The 6000-nt window shown below is 36.5% G+C and overlaps 1 protein-coding gene across 19 annotated transcripts in view; it reads left to right on the top strand.

The window, feature by feature from the left end:
• The window catches only part of FOXP1 (forkhead box P1), a 666401-nt gene that overhangs the window by 525612 nt on the left and 134789 nt on the right, over positions 1-6000 (top strand). The window lies entirely within an intron of this gene.

Genomic DNA, 6000 nt, shown 5'->3' with positions numbered 1-6000 from the left:
ACTTCCAGTTTTGCCTGTGTGTTTAAGTGTTAAAACTGCCATTCCCTACAGAGGCAGTGTAAAACAAGAAATGCCTCTAGCTATACTATCACCTCAGGCTGTAAGTTCCTCAGATCTCACTACAGCTGCACCGGCTTGGTCACTCTCAGCTAAAGTCTGGAAAGTTTCAAGAAACTGCACTGTGAATTCAAGTCACACTGTTTTTTCTGTGTTGGGGAATTCTGAAAAGGGGTCAAGCTGGAAGTTAGTGCAGCTGGAAAAGATCTTTTAGAGGACAAGCCAATCATAAGCCAGAGCTACTGCTTCTAAAGAAATGTGGTTTTGGGATATTTTGAGTGGATTAAGGAGACCATCGTATTTCTTTCTATGATTCTTTCAGTGATAACTTATTGGATCCTGCTTAGGAATGGAGTTATTTTGACATATGGTCTCAGATCAATATCAGTCTTTAGTCAATAGAGTAAAGACATATGTGTAAGAGATCAAATCTTAGGGACCTGCTTGTGTAGTATGAAAAAGCAATCCAGCACTCTCTGGATTTTTGATTTTGAGCTCTCATTATCTTCAGCCAAAATAGATGAAGGTAAAGGAATCTAAGATTTTGAGATCCAGGTTGTCTCCTCTGTTATAGCACATATATGCACATACGTACATATATTAATACAAATCATTGTGCAGTACTGAAAAAATAGAACCCTTACCTTTAATAGTTTCTTTAAAATTCCCACATCTCAGAATATACTTGTGGTCCACTTGAAACAGAAGAGTGTCTGTGTTTCTGAAATCAGAGGACTCACTTAATATAGTTGTTATATGATTTTTATGTCTACATTGAGGAGCATTGCAGAAATTGTATCCTGGGAAATATGATGATAATGGAAGGGACCTTGGAGGTAATCTAGTCCAACCCCCTGCTCAGGCAGGAAACCCTATACCGTAATAATTCACGGAGTAAGATACCTGAGATGATGCACTGATTTGCAATTTGGCCAAAGGATGTAGGAATATGGCTGGCCGCCTTCAAATTGTTTTCAAGCCAGCTGAATGTTGGCTTGAAAACAAAATGCTTGCAAGTGTGCTGTAGATGACTTATATGTTGTATAGATTGTTAGCTACTTAAGGCAACATAGTAGCATGGGAACTCTGAAGCCCTTACCAAAGTGTCTTCTGAGTAAGTCAAGCATCAGGCTGCTCCCGTTTCATTTTCAGCGCCAACTTGTTTTGGCTTGTTTTCCAGAAATGTATTTCCCATTTCCCTCTAGTTCTTAGGTGAGTAATTTAACTGAATGCATTTTTGCAATTATTATGAGATTATATTGCTTCCCATGCATGCTTTCCAACATTTAAAGTTCCCTCTCCTCCTTTCTAGACATGTTTATACCCCACCAAGTCTTTTCTGGAGTAGATTAAAAGGATATCTGTTTGCTACACTTGAGTGCGGTGGTGCTGGGGTTTCAGACCGTTACTGCTCCCTGCCAGCTCATCTTTTTCATGATGATTGTGATCCTATGAAATAGGCTAGTAAGCACAGCATAGTAAAATAGTAAATTGACCAGTAAAATAAAATCAGTAAATGAAGGGAATAGCTATTAAATTGCCAAGCCAAGATATATAATTATGCTGTAGGACTTTCCCAAACTATTACATATCAAAGGTATAAAATGATTAAAAGGGAAATTTTTCTAGGTAGGAAAGATATGTCGATAGCAAGTTTCAATACCATATTTTTTTTTACTTTTGTATATTAACTGGCACAGTATTTTCTACTAAATTTAATCACAACTGGGTTTTTCAAACACGAAAGACTAAAAAGTTAATGAGCAAATCCAACTGTGTTAAGTGCTAAAATCCAACTTCAGAGGTAATGTCAGAGGATTCTTGCAGCCTCAGAAATGTCCTGGAATATTACCTACGGAAGGATTTAATATTAAAGGTTAGTTTCTTCCATGGTCAACATCTACCCCACCACCATCACTCCAAAAAAGATCTAAACACCAAATATAGCAACCATAGTTAAACTTTACAGAGTAGAGAGATGTAACCATACCAGAAATGAAGATTTAGAGACTTCTCCTCAGTAGGAGGATTGTAAGGAGGTAATCTTATCCAGAGCCAAACAAAAGTTATCTTTTGTGGAAATCTTATTCCACAAGAATTTCTTAGCAGGTATGGTGACAGTTAATAGACATTAGAAGAACTTCACAGCTAGCCTCACAATGGTTACACTGGTCAAGTCTAATAAAACTTAACAGGATTAATTTAAGTTACCTTGGGATAACATATTCAGCAGTGTTTACTCTCAACACTAAATGCAGCAAATTGTGAATGTAGAATCAGCTTGCCTCCTGTAGCCACCAAGGAACACACATTTTAAAAAAAGCGGTACATAGGGATTTAGTTACTGTGACACCCATTAACTTTTATGGGCATGCTAAACTCTCAAGATATTACTTCAACAATCCTTCTCTTTATTTGTATTCTGTATAGCTCCATTCCACTATATCATGTGTAATTGCTCTTGTCTCAACTCATAGCTCCTTTTCATTAAACTTTTATTTATGAAACAACATCAAATTATCACCATTTTGCTTAAAATACTTATTATCTTTTTTCTCTATTTATAAAATAAGGAAGCTTTTTTTAAAAAAGAAAGAAGGAAAGAAAATGGCATTTTAACATATGTTTGAATGCTTGGGGGGGGAATTGGAGTGTAAGTCAGCTAAAAATATACTGTATTAGGAAACCTTGGGGACCACTGAAATGAGAACAGTGGCCCATTACTGTTAAGAAGGTGTTTTATTGAAAATATGCTGACATACATTCCCAGGAGAGCGAGAAAAGACAGCAAGATGCCCGGCAGTTATTTAGGTTGTTCTCCTAGACAAGCTAATATATATAGTTTGGCACTTCCATGCTGTGTGCAAGAGAGCCCATATAATAGACTAATGCATACTTCTGCATTAAAAGGCTGCATATTTCCCAGGATAATTTTTTTGACTCTCTTTAACACAGCTATCGTTTATACCTTTCACTTATGTGTTAATTACTTAAAACATTTTTCAGATTCACTTGTTCAATGAGGCAGCTGAATAAATTTAAGCAACCAGTAGATGGCAGCATTTGTTAGACTGGTTCCCCCATAAAGGGCAGGGACCTCTATTTACACGTGTACATCTTAAGGATTTGGCTTCTGCTAAGATTTCTGGTAAACTAATCAATATGTAGACATATTATTATCATTATTATTATTTTAAAAAAAATAAGTTTCTAGTTCCTAAGACTGAAAATATACTGAAAAGGTGAAGATCATATGTTACACAATCTGCTAATCAGTACTAAAATAAACATTCAATATGTACCAAAGAAGTAGGTATAGATAATTAATTTTGCACTTAGCAGTTATGTTGAAAATCCTGATTACTCATGCTATTATTTCTGTTTGCCTAATAGAAAAAATGGACTGACAGAATAGAAAGATGAAGCTTAAGATTCTTAGGAATGACAACTTAAAGTAAAAATATTTGACTAAAAGGATCTAGGAAACCCGCCTTCTTAGCCACAAGCAGATTAATTTTTCCCATTTTTATCATAATTAGGTTCATGCATTTCAGTAAAGACAAGACTTGTTTTTCTGTAGATTATTGCACAAACCACAGGTGACTGGTTTTTTTTTACTAAGCCAACACCAAACAAAAATATCTGTACATTATGGTTTAGTGTATTGTAGGAAGTCAGTCATAGTTTGCAATCCCTCATGGGCATAATTTCCAGTTCGGTCATTGATTACTTTTTTTATCTTGTTGCAATTAGAACATAATAGGTAGCTTAGTATGGATGGCAGCCCAGGATGTGACTTTTGCTGAGATATTGCTCAAATGGAATGAAATTATTTGTTAAATATTATAACCCAATAAGGTTTTGCATAATTTACTTTGCTCATGGATACGCAGTGCTGAATTTTTCCAGAAGCAAGATTTTCCATTTTCACTTTCCACGAAGTTATCATCGCCAGAAAGAGTTAGTGATAAAAGTCATGATCCTACTCTAGCAATATTTTTCTTGCAATTCAGGCACTACTAAATGATAATTTGTAGATTGCTGAGGATGGACGTATAGGCAGCCCTCGACTTACAACAGTTTCTTTAGTGACTGTTCAAAGTTACAACAGCACTGAAAAAAGTGACTTATCACCATTGTTCACACTTATGACCATTGCAGCATCCCTGCAGTCACGTGATAAAAATTCAGATCCTTGGCAACTGACTCATATCTATGACGGTTGCAGTGCCGTGGGATCGTGTGATCCCCTTTCGCAACCTTCTGACAAGCGAAGCCAATGGGGAAAATGGATTCACTTAACAACCATTGTTAAGTGTTACTAACTAAACAACTGATTCACTTAACAACTGTGGCAAGAAAGATAGTAAATTGGGCAGAACTCACTTAACAATTGTCTCACTTAGCAATGGAAATTTTGAGCTCAATTGTGGTCATAAGTTGACTACCTGTATTTACTTTGAAGAGTTGGGACAGCCTGGAAGCTGAGATATTGCTTTCTGGCCTTCAGTACCCTCTCTATTTGAAGGCAGTGGGAAGCAGAGGAGGAGGAGGAGGTGGTGGTGGTGAGGCAAGTAGCAAAATCTCCCCAACTTTGTCACCCATGTTGTTTTTTTCCCCAAAGGTTTGAGCCAAGAGGTTTTCTTTGTCTTTTATGACATTAAATTGATTTCATGTCATACATTTTAGGGTTCATGTGTGGCACAATTTATGAGGAAGTTCATTTTACGACAGATGTTTGATGCCCAAACTTTCATTTGTATGTTCATGTATATGATTGTTTACTGGGATTTCCAGAAGCCATAGTAAATACATGACAAGTGCCTGAATTTTGCTTACATACATGACCATTAAGATTCTGCAACAGTCTTAACAGCCATTTTTTTTTAAATTCATTTGCTATCTGTAACAAGGTTATACAAATCAAGCCTCAGTTATATAAGACTTAATGCATTCTTTCCCAGAATTTCCTGCCACAGAGATAACTTTTACTATTTGAAATCCACACATAGGATGTATAATTAGTGGGAAGAACTTTACTAATGAATTATCATGGTGTGTATCAGCATGCACTGAAATATGTAGGGTTTTTTTTTTTTAATTCCATTTATATCCCGCCCTTCTCCGAAGACTCAGGGCGGCTTACAAGCTTAGCAGTAGCCTTCATTCTATGTTTATGCCTGCTTATTAGGGCTTTCACACACACACCCAAGCGGTATTATTACAAAGTCAGCTTAATTGCCCCCAACAATCTGGGTCCTCATTTCTCGACATACAACCATTTCTTTGGGGACTGAAGTTACAACATCTCTGGAAAATTTGAATTATGACCAGGTTTCACACTTACATGTAGTCACATGATCAAAATTTGGACACATGGCATGTATTTATGACAGTTGCACTATCCTGGGTCAGGTGATAATCATTTGTAACCTTCCTATCCAGTCAGCTTTCCTACAAGCAAAGTCATTGAATGAACCCAGATTCACTTCATGACGGTAGTGCTACAGCGATTTGCTTAACAACTATGGCAAAAAGGTCGTAAAATGAGGCACGACTCACTTAACATCTTCCTTGCTTAGCAAAAGAGATTTTGGGCTCAAATGTGGTTGTAAGTCAAGTACTACCTGCTTGGCTTACACCATCTGTGACTTTTAAAAGGATTTGTTTTCATTGCTTTTCAACTTCTTCATGGTGTTTAACTTGCTTTAGCTGATTGTCTAATAATGGATTTTACACATACAGGCACACATACACACAGAGGTCATATTTTATATTCCATTCTCTAAGTTGAGGAGAGAATTCTACGGGTCTTGAAAGGTAATAAGAAACTGCATTAGAAAATAAATGCCTATGTTTTGGAGGTTTTTTCCCTCCCTGTTTGTGGGGAAACACTTTCAGGAAATAAGCACATTATAAGAGTAGCTTAGAACCTCTTTGTTG

Source organism: Vipera ursinii (assembly GCF_947247035.1).
Source record: "Vipera ursinii genome assembly, chromosome: 2".
Classification (NCBI taxonomy): Eukaryota; Metazoa; Chordata; class Lepidosauria; order Squamata; family Viperidae; genus Vipera; species Vipera ursinii.
The sequence above is the reverse complement of the archived record's forward strand: the minus strand, read 5'-3'. Positions and strand labels throughout refer to the sequence as shown.